We start from the raw sequence: 14,459 nt of genomic DNA on the forward strand, positions 1-14,459 counted from the left end.
TTGATTTCATGATAATTTAGAGTTGCGGGATGATGGAAAAAAACTGGGTGCAAATCAATAAAAAAAAAATATATATAAAGTAAATAAATAAAAGGATAAAAGGAAAATGCTTCAATTGACGCTTAAAATGAATTCCGGTCTAGAAAAGCCACACTGCTTCGCTGGACGGGGTAGTTTAAAAGAATAAAGCGTAAGGAACGTTGTGGGTGCGATCATACCAGCACTAATGCACCGTATCCCATCAGAACTCCGAAATTAAGCGTGCTTGGGCGTGAGCAGTATTAGGATGGGTGACCCCCTGGGAATTCCTCTTGTTGCACCCCTCTCTTTTTTGTTTCGAAATTCAAATTTTCTATTCGTTCTTTATCCTGTAGTAATTTAGGTCCTTCGGAACGATTGCTTTATATTTTGCTTCTTCTCGAAACATGAAGGCGGATCTGAAGTCGCGAGACAAATCAGGAACGGTACGGCTCGATCAAAGCCCGGATCGTCGCTCAAATTTGTCGGCGCAAATGTATCAGCGCAAGCGTGAAGGATTGATTTCATGATAATTTAGAGTTGCGGGATGATGGAAAAAAACAGGGGGCAAATCAATAACAAAAAAAAATATGAAAGCAAATAAATAAAAGGATAATAGGAAAATGCTTGAATTGACGCTTAAAATGAATTTCGGTCTAGAAAAGCCACACTGCTTCGCAGGACGGGGTAGTTTAAAAGAATAAAGCGAAAGGAATATGGCGGGTGCGATCATACCAGCACTAATGCACCGGATCCCATCAGAACATCGAAATTAAGCGTGTTTGGGCGAGAGTAGTACTTGGATTGGTAACCCCGTGGGAAGTCCTCGTGTTGCACCCCTCTCTTTTTTTTTTCGAAATCCAAATTTCCTATTCGTTCTTTATCCTGTAGTAATTTAGCTCCGTCGGAACGATTGCTTAATATTTTGCTTCTTGTCGAAGCGTGAAGGAGGATCTGAAGGCGCGAGACAAATCAGGAACGGTACGGCTCGATCAAAGCCCGGATCGTCGCTCAAATTTGTCGGCGCAAATGTATCAGCGCAAGCGTGAAGGATTGATTTCAGGATAATTTAGAGTTGCGGGATGATGGAAAAAAACAGGGGGCAAATCAATAACAAAAAAAAATATGAAAGCAAATAAATAAAAGGATAATAGGAAAATGCTTGAATTGACGCTTAAAATGAATTTCGGTCTAGAAAAGCCACACTGCTTCGCAGGACGGGGTAGTTTAAAAGAATAAAGCGAAAGGAACATGGCGGGTGCGATCATACCAGCACTAATGCACCGGATCCCATCAGAACTCCGAAGTTAAGCATGCTTGGGCGAGAGTAGTACTAGAATGGGTGACCCCCTGGGAATTCCTCTTGTTGCACCCCTCTCTTTTTTGTTTCGAAATTCAAATTTTCTATTCGTTCTTTATCCTGTAATAATTTAGGTCCTTCGGAACGATTGCTTTATATTTTGCTTCTTCTCGAAGCATGAAGGCGGATCTGAAGGCGCGAGACAAATCAGGAACGGTACGGCTCGATCAAAGCCCGGATCGTCGCTCAAATTTGTCGGCGCAAATGTATCAGCGCAAGCGTGAAGGATTGATTTCATGATAATTTAGTGTTGCGGGATGATGGAAAAAAACAGGGGGCAAATCAATAACAAAAAAAAATATGAAAGCAAATAAATAAAAGGATAATAGGAAAATGCTTGAATTGACGCTTAAAATGAATTTCGGTCTAGAAAAGCCACACTGCTTCGCAGGACGGGGTAGTTTAAAAGAATAAAGCGAAAGGAATATGGCGGGTGCGATCATACCAGCACTAATGCACCGGATCCCATCAGAACATCGAAATTAAGCGTGTTTGGGCGAGAGTAGTACTTGGATTGGTGACCCCGTGGGAAGTCCTCGTGTTGCACCCCTCTCTTTTTTTTTTCGAAATCCAAATTTCCTATTCGTTCTTTATCCTGTAGTAATTTAGCTCCGTCGGAACGATTGCTTAATATTTTGCTTCTTGTCGAAGCGTGAAGGAGGATCTGAAGGCGCGAGACAAATCAGGAACGGTACGGCTCGATCAAAGCCCGGATCGTCGCTCAAATTTGTCGGCGCAAATGTATCAGCGCAAGCGTGAAGGATTGATTTCAGGATAATTTAGAGTTGCGGGATGATGGAAAAAAACAGGGGGCAAATCAATAACAAAAAAAAATATGAAAGCAAATAAATAAAAGGATAATAGGAAAATGCTTGAATTGACGCTTAAAATGAATTTCGGTCTAGAAAAGCCACACTGCTTCGTAGGACGGGGTAGTTTAAAAGAATAAAGCGAAAGGAACATGGCGGGTGCGATCATACCAGCACTAATGCACCGGATCCCATCAGAACTCCGAAGTTAAGCATGCTTGGGCGAGAGTAGTACTAGAATGGGTGACCCCCTGGGAATTCCTCTTGTTGCACCCCTCTCTTTTTTGTTTCGAAATTCAAATTTTCTATTCGTTCTTTATCCTGTAATAATTTAGGTCCTTCGGAACGATTGCTTTATATTTTGCTTCTTCTCGAAGCATGAAGGCGGATCTGAAGGCGCGAGACAAATCAGGAACGGTACGGCTCGATCAAAGCCCGGATCGTCGCTCAAATTTGTCGGCGCAAATGTATCAGCGCAAGCGTGAAGGATTGATTTCATGATAATTTAGTGTTGCGGGATGATGGAAAAAAACAGGGGGCAAATCAATAACAAAAAAAAATATGAAAGCAAATAAATAAAAGGATAATAGGAAAATGCTTGAATTGACGCTTAAAATGAATTTCGGTCTAGAAAAGCCACACTGCTTCGCAGGACGGGGTAGTTTAAAAGAATAAAGCGAAAGGAATATGGCGGGTGCGATCATACCAGCACTAATGCACCGGATCCCATCAGAACATCGAAATTAAGCGTGTTTGGGCGAGAGTAGTACTTGGATTGGTGACCCCGTGGGAAGTCCTCGTGTTGCACCCCTCTCTTTTTTGTTTCGAAATCCAAATTTCCTATTCGTTCTTTATCCTGTAGTAATTTAGCTCCGTCGGAACGATTGCTTAATATTTTGCTTCTTGTCGAAGCGTGAAGGAGGATCTGAAGGCGCGAGACAAATCAGGAACGGTACGGCTCGATCAAAGCCCGGATCGTCGCTCAAATTTGTCGGCGCAAATGTATCAGCGCAAGCGTGAAGGATTGATTTCATGATAATTTAGAGTTGCGGGATGATGGAAAAAAACAGGGGGCAAATCAATAACAAAAAAAAATATGAAAGCAAATAAATAAAAGGATAATAGGAAAATGCTTGAATTGACGCTTGAAATGAATTTCGGTCTAGAAAAGCCACACTGCTTCGCAGGACGGGGTAGTTTAAAAGAATAAAGCGAAAGGAATATGGGGGGTGCGATCATACTAGCACTAATGCACCGGATCCCATCAGAACTTCGAAATTAAGCGTGTTTGGGCGAGAGTAGTACTAGGATGGGTGACCCCCTGCGAATTCTCTTGTTGCACCCCTCTCTTTTTTGTTTCGAAATTCAAATTTTCTATTCGTTCTTTATCCTGTAGTAATTTAGGTCCTTCGGAACAATTGCTTTATATTTTGCTTCTTCTCGAAGCATGAAGGCGGATCTGAAGCGAGACAAATCAGGAACGGTACGGCTCGATCAAAGCCCGAATCGTCGCTCAAATTTGTCGGCGCAAATGTATCAGCGGAAGCGTGAAGGATTGATTTCATGATAATTTAGAGTTGCGGGATGATGGAAAAAAACAGGGGGCAAATCAATAACAAAAAAAATTATGAAAGCAAATAAATAAAAGGATAATAGGAAAATGCTTGAATTGACGCTTGAAATGAATTTCGGTCTAGAAAAGCCACACTGCTTCGCAGGACGGGGTAGTTTAAAAGAATAAAGCGAAAGGAATATGGGGGGTGCGATCATACTAGCACTAATGCACCGGATCCCATCAGAACTTCGAAATTAAGCGTGTTTGGGCGAGAGTAGTACTTGGATTGGTGACCCCCTGGGAAGTCCTCGTGTTGCACCCCTCTCTTTTTTGTTTCGAAATCCAAATTTCCTATTCGTTCTTTATCCTGTAGTAATTTAGCTCCGTCGGAACGATTGCTTAATATTTTGCTTCTTGTCGAAGCGTGAAGGAGGATCTGAAGGCGCGAGACAAATCAGGAACGGTACGGCTCGATCAAAGCCCGGATCGTCGCTCAAATTTGTCGGCGCAAATGTATCAGCGGAAGCGTGAAGGATTGATTTCATGATAATTTAGAGTTGCGGGATGATGGAAAAAAACAGGGTGCAAATCAATAACAAAAAAATATAAAGTAAATAAATAAAAGGATAAGAGGAAAATGCTTCAATTGACGCTTAAAATGAATTCCGGTCTAGAAAAGCCACACTGCTTCGCTGGATGGGGTAGTTTAAAAGAATAAAGCGAAAGGAACGTTGTGGGTGCGATCATACCAGCACTAATGCACCGTATCCCATCAGAACTCCGAAGTTAAGCGTGCTTGGGCGTGAGCAGTATTAGGATGGGTGACCCCCTGGGAATTCCTCTTGTTGCACCCCTCTCTTTTTTGTTTCGAAATTCAAATTTTCTATTCGTTCTTTATCCTGTAGTAATTTAGGTCCTTCGGAACGATTGCTTTATATTTTGCTTCTTCTCGAAGCATGAAGGCGGATCTGAAGGCGCGAGACAAATCAGGAACGGTACGGCTCGATCAAAGCCCGGATCGTCGCTCAAATTTATCGGCGCAAATGTATCAGCGCAAGCGTGAAGGATTGATTTCATGATAATTTAGAGTTGCGGGATGATGGAAAAAAACATGGGGCAAATCAATAACAAAAAAAAATATGAAAGCAAATAAATAAAAGGATAATAGGAAAATGCTTGAATTGACGCTTAAAATGAATTTCGGTCTAGAAAAGCCACACTGTTTCGCAGGACGGGGTAGTTTAAAAGAATAAAGCGAAAGGAACATGGCGGGTGCGATCATACCAGCACTAATGCACCGGATCCCATCAGAACTCCGAAGTTAAGCATACTTGGGCGAGAGTAGTACTAGGATGGGTGACCCCGTGGGAAGTCCTCGTGTTGCACCCCTCTCTTTTTTGTTTCGAAATCCAAATTTCCTATTCGTTCTTTATCCTGTAGTAATTTAGCTCCGTCGGAACGATTGCTTAATATTTTGCTTCTTGTCGAAGCGTGAAGGAGGATCTGAAGGCGCGAGACAAATCAGGAACGGTACGGCTCGATCAAAGCCCGGATCGCCGCTCAAATTTGTCGGCGCAAATGTATCAGCGCAAGCGTGAAGGATTGATTTCATGATAATTTAGAGTTGCGGGATGATGGAAAAAAACAGGGGGCAAATCAATAACAAAAAAAAATATGAAAGCAAATAAATAAAAGGATAATAGGAAAATGCTTGAATTGACGCTTAAAATGAATTTCGGTCTAGAAAAGCCACACTGCTTCGCATGACGGGGTAGTTTAAAAGAATAAAGCGAAAGGAATATGGCGGGTGCGATCATACCAGCACTAATGCACCGGATCCCATCAGAACATCGAAATTAAGCGTGTTTGGGCGAGAGTAGTACTTGGATTGGTAACCCCGTGGGAAGTCCTCGTGTTGCACCCCTCTCTTTTTTGTTTCGAAATCCAAATTTCCTATTCGTTCTTTATCCTGTAGTAATTTAGCTCCGTCGGAACGATTGCTTAATATTTTGCTTCTTGTCGAAGCGTGAAGGAGGATCTGAAGGCGCGAGACAAATCAGGAACGGTACGGCTCGATCAAAGCCCGGATCGTCGCTCAAATTTGTCGGCGCAAATGTATCAGCGCAAGCGTGAAGGATTGATTTCATGATAATTTAGAGTTGCGGGATGATGGAAAAAAACAGGGTGCAAATCAATAACAAAAAAATATAAAGTAAATAAATAAAAGGATAAGAGGAAAATGCTTCAATTGACGCTTAAAATGAATTCCGGTCTAGAAAAGCCACACTGCTTCGCTGGATGGGGTAGTTTAAAAGAATAAAGCGAAAGGAACGTTGTGGGTGCGATCATACCAGCACTAATGCACCGTATCCCATCAGAACTCCGAAGTTAAGCGTGCTTGGGCGTGAGCAGTATTAGGATGGGTGACCCCCTGGGAATTCCTCTTGTTGCACCCCTCTCTTTTTTGTTTCGAAATTCAAATTTTCTATTCGTTCTTTATCCTGTAGTAATTTAGGTCCTTCGGAACGATTGCTTTATATTTTGCTTCTTCTCGAAGCATGAAGGCGGATCTGAAGGCGCGAGACAAATCAGGAACGGTACGGCTCGATCAAAGCCCGGATCGTCGCTCAAATTTATCGGCGCAAATGTATCAGCGCAAGCGTGAAGGATTGATTTCATGATAATTTAGAGTTGCGGGATGATGGAAAAAAACAGGGGGCAAATCAATAACAAAAAAAAATATGAAAGCAAATAAATAAAAGGATAATAGGAAAATGCTTGAATTGACGCTTAAAATGAATTTCGGTCTAGAAAAGCCACACTGCTTCGCAGGACGGGGTAGTTTAAAAGAATAAAGCGAAAGGAACATGGCGGGTGCGATCATACCAGCACTAATGCACCGGATCCCATCAGAACTCCGAAGTTAAGCATGCTTGGGCGAGAGTAGTACTAGGATGGGTGACCCCGTGGGAAGTTCTCGTGTTGCACCCCTCTCTTTTTTGTTTCGAAATCCAAATTTCCTATTCGTTCTTTATCCTGTAGTAATTTAGCTCCGTCGGAACGATTGCTTAATATTTTGCTTCTTGTCGAAGCGTGAAGGAGGATCTGAAGGCGCGAGACAAATCAGGAACGGTACGGCTCGATCAAAGCCCGGATCGTCGCTCAAATTTGTCGGCGCAAATGTATCAGCGCAAGCGTGAAGGATTGATTTCATGATAATTTAGAGTTGCGGGATGATGGAAAAAAACAGGGGGCAAATCAATAACAAAAAAAAATATGAAAGCAAATAAATAAAAGGATAATAGGAAAATGCTTGAATTGACGCTTAAAATGAATTTCGGTCTAGAAAAGCCACACTGCTTCGCAGGACGGGGTAGTTTAAAAGAATAAAGCGAAAGGAATATGGCGGGTGCGATCATACCAGCACTAATGCACCGGATCCCATCAGAACATCGAAATTAAGCGTGTTTGGGCGAGAGTAGTACTTGGATTGGTAACCCCGTGGGAAGTCCTCGTGTTGCACCCCTCTCTTTTTTGTTTCGAAATCCAAATTTCCTATTCGTTCTTTATCCTGTAGTAATTTAGCTCCGTCGGAACGATTGCTTAATATTTTGCTTCTTGTCGAAGCGTGAAGGAGGATCTGAAGGCGCGAGACAAATCAGGAACGGTACGGCTCGATCAAAGCCCGGATCGTCGCTCAAATTTGTCGGCGCAAATGTATCAGCGCAAGCGTGAAGGATTGATTTCATGATAATTTAGAGTTGCGGGATGATGGAAAAAAACAGGGTGCAAATCAATAACAAAAAAATATAAAGTAAATAAATAAAAGGATAAGAGGAAAATGCTTCAATTGACGCTTAAAATGAATTCCGGTCTGGAAAAGCCACACTGCTTCGCTGGACGGGGTAGTTTAAAAGAATAAAGCGAAAGGAACGTTGTGGGTGCGATCATACAAGCACTAATGCACCGTATCCCATCAGAACTCCGAAGTTAAGCGTGCTTGGGCGTGAGCAGTATTAGGATGGGTGACCCTCTGGGAATTCCTCTTGTTGCACCCCTCTCTTTTTTGTTTCGAAATTCAAATTTTCTATTCGTTCTTTATCCTGTAGTATTTTAGGTCCTTCGGAACGATTGCTTTATATTTTGCTTCTTCTCGAAGCATGAAGGCGGATCTGAAGGCACGAGACAAATCAGGAACGGTACGGCTCGATCAAAGCCCGGATCGTCGCTCAAATTTATCGGCGCAAATGTATCAGCGCAAGCGTGAAGGATTGATTTCACGATAATTTAGAGTTGCGGGATGATGGAAAAAAACAGGGGGCAAATCAATAACAAAAAAAAATATGAAAGCAAATAAATAAAAGGATAATAGGAAAATGCTTGAATTGACGCTTAAAATGAATTTCGGTCTAGAAAAGCAACACTGCTTCGCAGGACGGGGTAGTTTAAAAGAATAAAGCGAAAGGAATATGGCGGGTGCGATCATACCAGCACTAATGCACCGGATCCCATCAGAACTTCGAAATTAAGCGTGTTTGGGCGAGAGTAGTACTTGGATTGGTGACCCCCTGGGAAGTCCTCGTGTTGCACCCCTCTCTTTTTTGTTTCGAAATCCAAATTTCCTATTCGTTCTTTATCCTGTAGTAATTTAGCTCCGTCGGAACGATTGCTTAATATTTTGCTTCTTGTCGAAGCGTGAAGAAGGATCTGAAGGCGCGAGACAAATCAGGAACGGTACGGCTCGATCAAAGCCCGGATCGTCGCTCAAATTTGTCGGCGCAAATGTATCACCGCAAGCGTGAATGATTGATTTCATGATAATTTAGAGTTGCGGGATGATGGAAAAAAACTGGGTGCAAATCAATAAAAAAAATATATATATAAAGTAAATAAATAAAAGGATAAAAGGAAAATGCTTCAATTGACGCTTAAAATGAATTCCGGTCTAGAAAAGCCACACTGCTTCGCTGGACGGGGTAGTTTAAAAGAATAAAGCGTAAGGAACGTTGTGGGTGCGATCATACCAGCACTAATGCACCGTATCCCATCAGAACTCCGAAATTAAGCGTGCTTGGGCGTGAGCAGTATTAGGATGGGTGACCCCCTGGGAATTCCTCTTGTTGCACCCCTCTCTTTTTTGTTTCGAAATTCAAATTTTCTATTCGTTCTTTATCCTGTAGTAATTTAGGTCCTTCGGAACGATTGCTTTATATTTTGCTTCTTCTCGAAACATGAAGGCGGATCTGAAGGCGCGAGACAAATCAGGAACGGTACGGCTCGATCAAAGCCCGGATCGTCGCTCAAATTTGTCGGCGCAAATGTATCAGCGCAAGCGTGAAGGATTGATTTCAGGATAATTTAGAGTTGCGGGATGATGGAAAAAAACAGGGGGCAAATCAATAACAAAAAAAAATATGAAAGCAAATAAATAAAAGGATAATAGGAAAATGCTTGAATTGACGCTTAAAATGAATTTCGGTCTAGAAAAGCCACACTGCTTCGCAGGACGGGGTAGTTTAAAAGAATAAAGCGAAAGGAACATGGCGGGTGCGATCATACCAGCACTAATGCACCGGATCCCATCAGAACTCCGAAGTTAAGCATGCTTGGGCGAGAGTAGTACTAGAATGGGTGACCCCCTGGGAATTCCTCTTGTTGCACCCCTCTCTTTTTTGTTTCGAAATTCAAATTTTCTATTCGTTCTTTATCCTGTAATAATTTAGGTCCTTCGGAACGATTGCTTTATATTTTGCTTCTTCTCGAAGCATGAAGGCGGATCTGAAGGCGCGAGACAAATCAGGAACGGTACGGCTCGATCAAAGCCCGGATCGTCGCTCAAATTTGTCGGCGCAAATGTATCAGCGCAAGCGTGAAGGATTGATTTCATGATAATTTAGAGTTGCGGGATGATGGAAAAAAACAGGGGGCAAATCAATAACAAAAAAAATATGAAAGCAAATAAATAAAAGGATAATAGGAAAATGCTTGAATTGACGCTTAAAATGAATTTCGGTCTAGAAAAGCCACACTGCTTCGTAGGACGGGGTAGTTTAAAAGAATAAAGCGAAAGGAACATGGCGGGTGCGATCATACCAGCACTAATGCACCGGATCCCATCAGAACTCCGAAGTTAAGCATGCTTGGGCGAGAGTAGTACTAGAATGGGTGACCCCCTGGGAATTCCTCTTGTTGCACCCCTCTCTTTTTTGTTTCGAAATTCAAATTTTCTATTCGTTCTTTATCCTGTAATAATTTAGGTCCTTCGGAACGATTGCTTTATATTTTGCTTCTTCTCGAAGCATGAAGGCGGATCTGAAGGCGCGAGACAAATCAGGAACGGTACGGCTCGATCAAAGCCCGGATCGTCGCTCAAATTTGTCGGCGCAAATGTATCAGCGCAAGCGTGAAGGATTGATTTCATGATAATTTAGAGTTGCGGGATGATGGAAAAAAACAGGGGGCAAATCAATAACAAAAAAAAATATGAAAGCAAATAAATAAAAGGATAATAGGAAAATGCTTGAATTGACGCTTAAAATGAATTTCGGTCTAGAAAAGCCACACTGCTTCGCAGGACGGGGTAGTTTAAAAGAATAAAGCGAAAGGAACATGGCGGGTGCGATCATACCAGCACTAATGCACCGGATCCCATCAGAACTCCGAAGTTAAGCATGCTTGGGCGAGAGTAGTACTAGAATGGGTGACCCCCTGGGAATTCCTCTTGTTGCACCCCTCTCTTTTTTGTTTCGAAATTCAAATTTTCTATTCGTTCTTTATCCTGTAATAATTTAGGTCCTTCGGAACGATTGCTTTATATTTTGCTTCTTCTCGAAGCATGAAGGCGGATCTGAAGGCGCGAGACAAATCAGGAACGGTACGGCTCGATCAAAGCCCGGATCGTCGCTCAAATTTGTCGGCGCAAATGTATCAGCGCAAGCGTGAAGGATTGATTTCATGATAATTTAGAGTTGCGGGATGATGGAAAAAAACAGGGGGCAAATCAATAACAAAAAAAATATGAAAGCAAATAAATAAAAGGATAATAGGAAAATGCTTGAATTGACGCTTAAAATGAATTTCGGTCTAGAAAAGCCACACTGCTTCGTAGGACGGGGTAGTTTAAAAGAATAAAGCGAAAGGAACATGGCGGGTGCGATCATACCAGCACTAATGCACCGGATCCCATCAGAACTCCGAAGTTAAGCATGCTTGGGCGAGAGTAGTACTAGAATGGGTGACCCCCTGGGAATTCCTCTTGTTGCACCCCTCTCTTTTTTGTTTCGAAATTCAAATTTTCTATTCGTTCTTTATCCTGTAATAATTTAGGTCCTTCGGAACGATTGCTTTATATTTTGCTTCTTCTCGAAGCATGAAGGCGGATCTGAAGGCGCGAGACAAATCAGGAACGGTACGGCTCGATCAAAGCCCGGATCGTCGCTCAAATTTGTCGGCGCAAATGTATCAGCGCAAGCGTGAAGGATTGATTTCATGATAATTTAGTGTTGCGGGATGATGGAAAAAAACAGGGGGCAAATCAATAACAAAAAAAAATATGAAAGCAAATAAATAAAAGGATAATAGGAAAATGCTTGAATTGACGCTTAAAATGAATTTCGGTCTAGAAAAGCCACACTGCTTCGCAGGACGGGGTAGTTTAAAAGAATAAAGCGAAAGGAACATGGCGGGTGCGATCATACCAGCACTAATGCACCGGATCCCATCAGAACTCCGAAGTTAAGCATGCTTGGGCGAGAGTAGTACTAGAATGGGTGACCCCCTGGGAATTCCTCTTGTTGCACCCCTCTCTTTTTTGTTTCGAAATTCAAATTTTCTATTCGTTCTTTATCCTGTAGTAATTTAGCTCCGTCGGAACGATTGCTTAATATTGTGCTTCTTGTCGAAGCGTGAAGGAGGATCTGAAGGCGCGAGACAAATCAGGAACGGTACGGCTCGATCAAAGCCAGGATCGTCGCTCAAATTTGTCGGCGCAAATGTATCAGCGGAAGCGTGAAGGATTGATTTCATGATAATTTAGAGTTGCGGGATGATGGAAAAAAACAGGGTGCAAATCAATAACAAAAAAATATAAAGTAAATAAATAAAAGGATAAGAGGAAAATGCTTCAATTGACGCTTAAAATGAATTCCGGTCTAGAAAAGCCACACTGCTTCGCTGGATGGGGTAGTTTAAAAGAATAAAGCGAAAGGAACGTTGTGGGTGCGATCATACCAGCACTAATGCACCGTATCCCATCAGAACTCCGAAGTTAAGCGTGCTTGGGCGTGAGCAGTATTAGGATGGGTGACCCCCTGGGAATTCCTCTTGTTGCACCCCTCTCTTTTTTGTTTCGAAATTCAAATTTTCTATTCGTTCTTTATCCTGTAGTAATTTAGGTCCTTCGGAACGATTGCTTTATATTTTGCTTCTTCTCGAAGCATGAAGGCGGATCTGAAGGCGCGAGACAAATCAGGAACGGTACGGCTCGATCAAAGCCCGGATCGTCGCTCAAATTTATCGGCGCAAATGTATCAGCGCAAGCGTGAAGGATTGATTTCATGATAATTTAGAGTTGCGGGATGATGGAAAAAAACATGGGGCAAATCAATAACAAAAAAAAATATGAAAGCAAATAAATAAAAGGATAATAGGAAAATGCTTGAATTGACGCTTAAAATGAATTTCGGTCTAGAAAAGCCACACTGTTTCGCAGGACGGGGTAGTTTAAAAGAATAAAGCGAAAGGAACATGGCGGGTGCGATCATACCAGCACTAATGCACCGGATCCCATCAGAACTCCGAAGTTAAGCATGCTTGGGCGAGAGTAGTACTAGGATGGGTGACCCCGTGGGAAGTCCTCGTGTTGCACCCCTCTCTTTTTTGTTTCGAAATCCAAATTTCCTATTCGTTCTTTATCCTGTAGTAATTTAGCTCCGTCGGAACGATTGCTTAATATTTTGCTTCTTGTCGAAGCGTGAAGGAGGATCTGAAGGCGCGAGACAAATCAGGAACGGTACGGCTCGATCAAAGCCCGGATCGCCGCTCAAATTTGTCGGCGCAAATGTATCAGCGCAAGCGTGAAGGATTGATTTCATGATAATTTAGAGTTGCGGGATGATGGAAAAAAACAGGGGGCAAATCAATAACAAAAAAAAATATGAAAGCAAATAAATAAAAGGATAATAGGAAAATGCTTGAATTGACGCTTAAAATGAATTTCGGTCTAGAAAAGCCACACTGCTTCGCAGGACGGGGTAGTTTAAAAGAATAAAGCGAAAGGAATATGGCGGGTGCGATCATACCAGCACTAATGCACCGGATCCCATCAGAACATCGAAATTAAGCGTGTTTGGGCGAGAGTAGTACTTGGATTGGTAACCCCGTGGGAAGTCCTCGTGTTGCACCCCTCTCTTTTTTGTTTCGAAATCCAAATTTCCTATTCGTTCTTTATCCTGTAGTAATTTAGCTCCGTCGGAACGATTGCTTAATATTTTGCTTCTTGTCGAAGCGTGAAGGAGGATCTGAAGGCGCGAGACAAATCAGGAACGGTACGGCTCGATCAAAGCCCGGATCGTCGCTCAAATTTGTCGGCGCAAATGTATCAGCGCAAGCGTGAAGGATTGATTTCATGATAATTTAGAGTTGCGGGATGATGGAAAAAAACAGGGTGCAAATCAATAACAAAAAAATATAAAGTAAATAAATAAAAGGATAAGAGGAAAATGCTTCAATTGACGCTTAAAATGAATTCCGGTCTAGAAAAGCCACACTGCTTCGCTGGATGGGGTAGTTTAAAAGAATAAAGCGAAAGGAACGTTGTGGGTGCGATCATACCAGCACTAATGCACCGTATCCCATCAGAACTCCGAAGTTAAGCGTGCTTGGGCGTGAGCAGTATTAGGATGGGTGACCCCCTGGGAATTCCTCTTGTTGCACCCCTCTCTTTTTTGTTTCGAAATTCAAATTTTCTATTCGTTCTTTATCCTGTAGTAATTTAGGTCCTTCGGAACGATTGCTTTATATTTTGCTTCTTCTCGAAGCATGAAGGCGGATCTGAAGGCGCGAGACAAATCAGGAACGGTACGGCTCGATCAAAGCCCGGATCGTCGCTCAAATTTATCGGCGCAAATGTATCAGCGCAAGCGTGAAGGATTGATTTCATGATAATTTAGAGTTGCGGGATGATGGAAAAAAACAGGGGGCAAATCAATAACAAAAAAAAATATGAAAGCAAATAAATAAAAGGATAATAGGAAAATGCTTGAATTGACGCTTAAAATGAATTTCGGTCTAGAAAAGCCACACTGCTTCGCAGGACGGGGTAGTTTAAAAGAATAAAGCGAAAGGAACATGGCGGGTGCGATCATACCAGCACTAATGCACCGGATCCCATCAGAACTCCGAAGTTAAGCATGCTTGGGCGAGAGTAGTACTAGGATGGGTGACCCCGTGGGAAGTTCTCGTGTTGCACCCCTCTCTTTTTTGTGTCGAAATCCAAATTTCCTATTCGTTCTTTATCCTGTAGTAATTTAGCTCCGTCGGAACGATTGCTTAATATTTTGCTTCTTGTCGAAGCGTGAAGGAGGATCTGAAGGCGCGAGACAAATCAGGAACGGTACGGCTCGATCAAAGCCCGGATCGTCGCTCAAATTTGTCGGCGCAAATGTATCAGCGCAAGCGTGAAGGATTGATTTCATGATAATTTAGAGTTGCGGGATGA

General features: G+C 42.4%; 27 non-coding genes across 27 annotated transcripts; all 27 read left to right on the forward strand.

Annotated features, from left to right (window-relative positions):
* Nucleotides 1-204: 204 nt before the first annotated feature.
* LOC140024449 (5S ribosomal RNA) lies at nt 205-323 on the forward strand. Its single transcript, XR_011828423.1, has one exon. It is a non-coding gene; the product is annotated as a 5S ribosomal RNA (ribosomal RNA).
* A 416-nt stretch (nt 324-739) lies between these two features.
* LOC140024950 (5S ribosomal RNA) lies at nt 740-858 on the forward strand. Its single transcript, XR_011828926.1, has one exon. It is a non-coding gene; the product is annotated as a 5S ribosomal RNA (ribosomal RNA).
* Nucleotides 859-1,274: 416 nt separating this feature from the next.
* On the forward strand, nt 1,275-1,393 carry LOC140032159 (5S ribosomal RNA). Its single transcript, XR_011836084.1, has one exon. It is a non-coding gene; the product is annotated as a 5S ribosomal RNA (ribosomal RNA).
* Nucleotides 1,394-1,809: 416 nt separating this feature from the next.
* LOC140024774 (5S ribosomal RNA) lies at nt 1,810-1,928 on the forward strand. The gene has a single exon (XR_011828750.1). It is a non-coding gene; the product is annotated as a 5S ribosomal RNA (ribosomal RNA).
* A 416-nt stretch (nt 1,929-2,344) lies between these two features.
* Nucleotides 2,345-2,463, forward strand: LOC140032160 (5S ribosomal RNA). Its single transcript, XR_011836085.1, has one exon. It is a non-coding gene; the product is annotated as a 5S ribosomal RNA (ribosomal RNA).
* A 416-nt stretch (nt 2,464-2,879) lies between these two features.
* Nucleotides 2,880-2,998, forward strand: LOC140024775 (5S ribosomal RNA). Its single transcript, XR_011828751.1, has one exon. It is a non-coding gene; the product is annotated as a 5S ribosomal RNA (ribosomal RNA).
* A 416-nt stretch (nt 2,999-3,414) lies between these two features.
* LOC140024400 (5S ribosomal RNA) lies at nt 3,415-3,532 on the forward strand. The gene has a single exon (XR_011828373.1). It is a non-coding gene; the product is annotated as a 5S ribosomal RNA (ribosomal RNA).
* A 413-nt stretch (nt 3,533-3,945) lies between these two features.
* Nucleotides 3,946-4,064, forward strand: LOC140023905 (5S ribosomal RNA). Its single transcript, XR_011827871.1, has one exon. It is a non-coding gene; the product is annotated as a 5S ribosomal RNA (ribosomal RNA).
* Nucleotides 4,065-4,477: 413 nt separating this feature from the next.
* LOC140023518 (5S ribosomal RNA) lies at nt 4,478-4,596 on the forward strand. The gene has a single exon (XR_011827486.1). It is a non-coding gene; the product is annotated as a 5S ribosomal RNA (ribosomal RNA).
* A 416-nt stretch (nt 4,597-5,012) lies between these two features.
* Nucleotides 5,013-5,131, forward strand: LOC140031656 (5S ribosomal RNA). The gene has a single exon (XR_011835579.1). It is a non-coding gene; the product is annotated as a 5S ribosomal RNA (ribosomal RNA).
* A 416-nt stretch (nt 5,132-5,547) lies between these two features.
* Nucleotides 5,548-5,666, forward strand: LOC140024951 (5S ribosomal RNA). Its single transcript, XR_011828927.1, has one exon. It is a non-coding gene; the product is annotated as a 5S ribosomal RNA (ribosomal RNA).
* A 413-nt stretch (nt 5,667-6,079) lies between these two features.
* Nucleotides 6,080-6,198, forward strand: LOC140023519 (5S ribosomal RNA). Its single transcript, XR_011827487.1, has one exon. It is a non-coding gene; the product is annotated as a 5S ribosomal RNA (ribosomal RNA).
* A 416-nt stretch (nt 6,199-6,614) lies between these two features.
* Nucleotides 6,615-6,733, forward strand: LOC140030862 (5S ribosomal RNA). Its single transcript, XR_011834781.1, has one exon. It is a non-coding gene; the product is annotated as a 5S ribosomal RNA (ribosomal RNA).
* A 416-nt stretch (nt 6,734-7,149) lies between these two features.
* On the forward strand, nt 7,150-7,268 carry LOC140024952 (5S ribosomal RNA). Its single transcript, XR_011828928.1, has one exon. It is a non-coding gene; the product is annotated as a 5S ribosomal RNA (ribosomal RNA).
* Nucleotides 7,269-7,681: 413 nt separating this feature from the next.
* Nucleotides 7,682-7,800, forward strand: LOC140024902 (5S ribosomal RNA). Its single transcript, XR_011828878.1, has one exon. It is a non-coding gene; the product is annotated as a 5S ribosomal RNA (ribosomal RNA).
* A 416-nt stretch (nt 7,801-8,216) lies between these two features.
* On the forward strand, nt 8,217-8,335 carry LOC140022870 (5S ribosomal RNA). The gene has a single exon (XR_011826848.1). It is a non-coding gene; the product is annotated as a 5S ribosomal RNA (ribosomal RNA).
* Nucleotides 8,336-8,752: 417 nt separating this feature from the next.
* Nucleotides 8,753-8,871, forward strand: LOC140024450 (5S ribosomal RNA). Its single transcript, XR_011828424.1, has one exon. It is a non-coding gene; the product is annotated as a 5S ribosomal RNA (ribosomal RNA).
* Nucleotides 8,872-9,287: 416 nt separating this feature from the next.
* On the forward strand, nt 9,288-9,406 carry LOC140032161 (5S ribosomal RNA). Its single transcript, XR_011836086.1, has one exon. It is a non-coding gene; the product is annotated as a 5S ribosomal RNA (ribosomal RNA).
* A 415-nt stretch (nt 9,407-9,821) lies between these two features.
* On the forward strand, nt 9,822-9,940 carry LOC140032162 (5S ribosomal RNA). Its single transcript, XR_011836087.1, has one exon. It is a non-coding gene; the product is annotated as a 5S ribosomal RNA (ribosomal RNA).
* A 416-nt stretch (nt 9,941-10,356) lies between these two features.
* Nucleotides 10,357-10,475, forward strand: LOC140032163 (5S ribosomal RNA). The gene has a single exon (XR_011836088.1). It is a non-coding gene; the product is annotated as a 5S ribosomal RNA (ribosomal RNA).
* Nucleotides 10,476-10,890: 415 nt separating this feature from the next.
* On the forward strand, nt 10,891-11,009 carry LOC140032165 (5S ribosomal RNA). Its single transcript, XR_011836090.1, has one exon. It is a non-coding gene; the product is annotated as a 5S ribosomal RNA (ribosomal RNA).
* A 416-nt stretch (nt 11,010-11,425) lies between these two features.
* Nucleotides 11,426-11,544, forward strand: LOC140032166 (5S ribosomal RNA). The gene has a single exon (XR_011836091.1). It is a non-coding gene; the product is annotated as a 5S ribosomal RNA (ribosomal RNA).
* A 413-nt stretch (nt 11,545-11,957) lies between these two features.
* Nucleotides 11,958-12,076, forward strand: LOC140023520 (5S ribosomal RNA). Its single transcript, XR_011827488.1, has one exon. It is a non-coding gene; the product is annotated as a 5S ribosomal RNA (ribosomal RNA).
* Nucleotides 12,077-12,492: 416 nt separating this feature from the next.
* Nucleotides 12,493-12,611, forward strand: LOC140031092 (5S ribosomal RNA). Its single transcript, XR_011835013.1, has one exon. It is a non-coding gene; the product is annotated as a 5S ribosomal RNA (ribosomal RNA).
* A 416-nt stretch (nt 12,612-13,027) lies between these two features.
* On the forward strand, nt 13,028-13,146 carry LOC140024953 (5S ribosomal RNA). Its single transcript, XR_011828929.1, has one exon. It is a non-coding gene; the product is annotated as a 5S ribosomal RNA (ribosomal RNA).
* A 413-nt stretch (nt 13,147-13,559) lies between these two features.
* Nucleotides 13,560-13,678, forward strand: LOC140023522 (5S ribosomal RNA). The gene has a single exon (XR_011827490.1). It is a non-coding gene; the product is annotated as a 5S ribosomal RNA (ribosomal RNA).
* Nucleotides 13,679-14,094: 416 nt separating this feature from the next.
* LOC140030863 (5S ribosomal RNA) lies at nt 14,095-14,213 on the forward strand. The gene has a single exon (XR_011834782.1). It is a non-coding gene; the product is annotated as a 5S ribosomal RNA (ribosomal RNA).
* The last annotated feature ends 246 nt before the right edge of the window (nt 14,214-14,459 follow it).

Source organism: Coffea arabica, chromosome 11e, assembly GCF_036785885.1.
Source record: "Coffea arabica cultivar ET-39 chromosome 11e, Coffea Arabica ET-39 HiFi, whole genome shotgun sequence".
In the NCBI taxonomy this organism is placed as follows: Eukaryota; Viridiplantae; Streptophyta; class Magnoliopsida; order Gentianales; family Rubiaceae; genus Coffea; species Coffea arabica.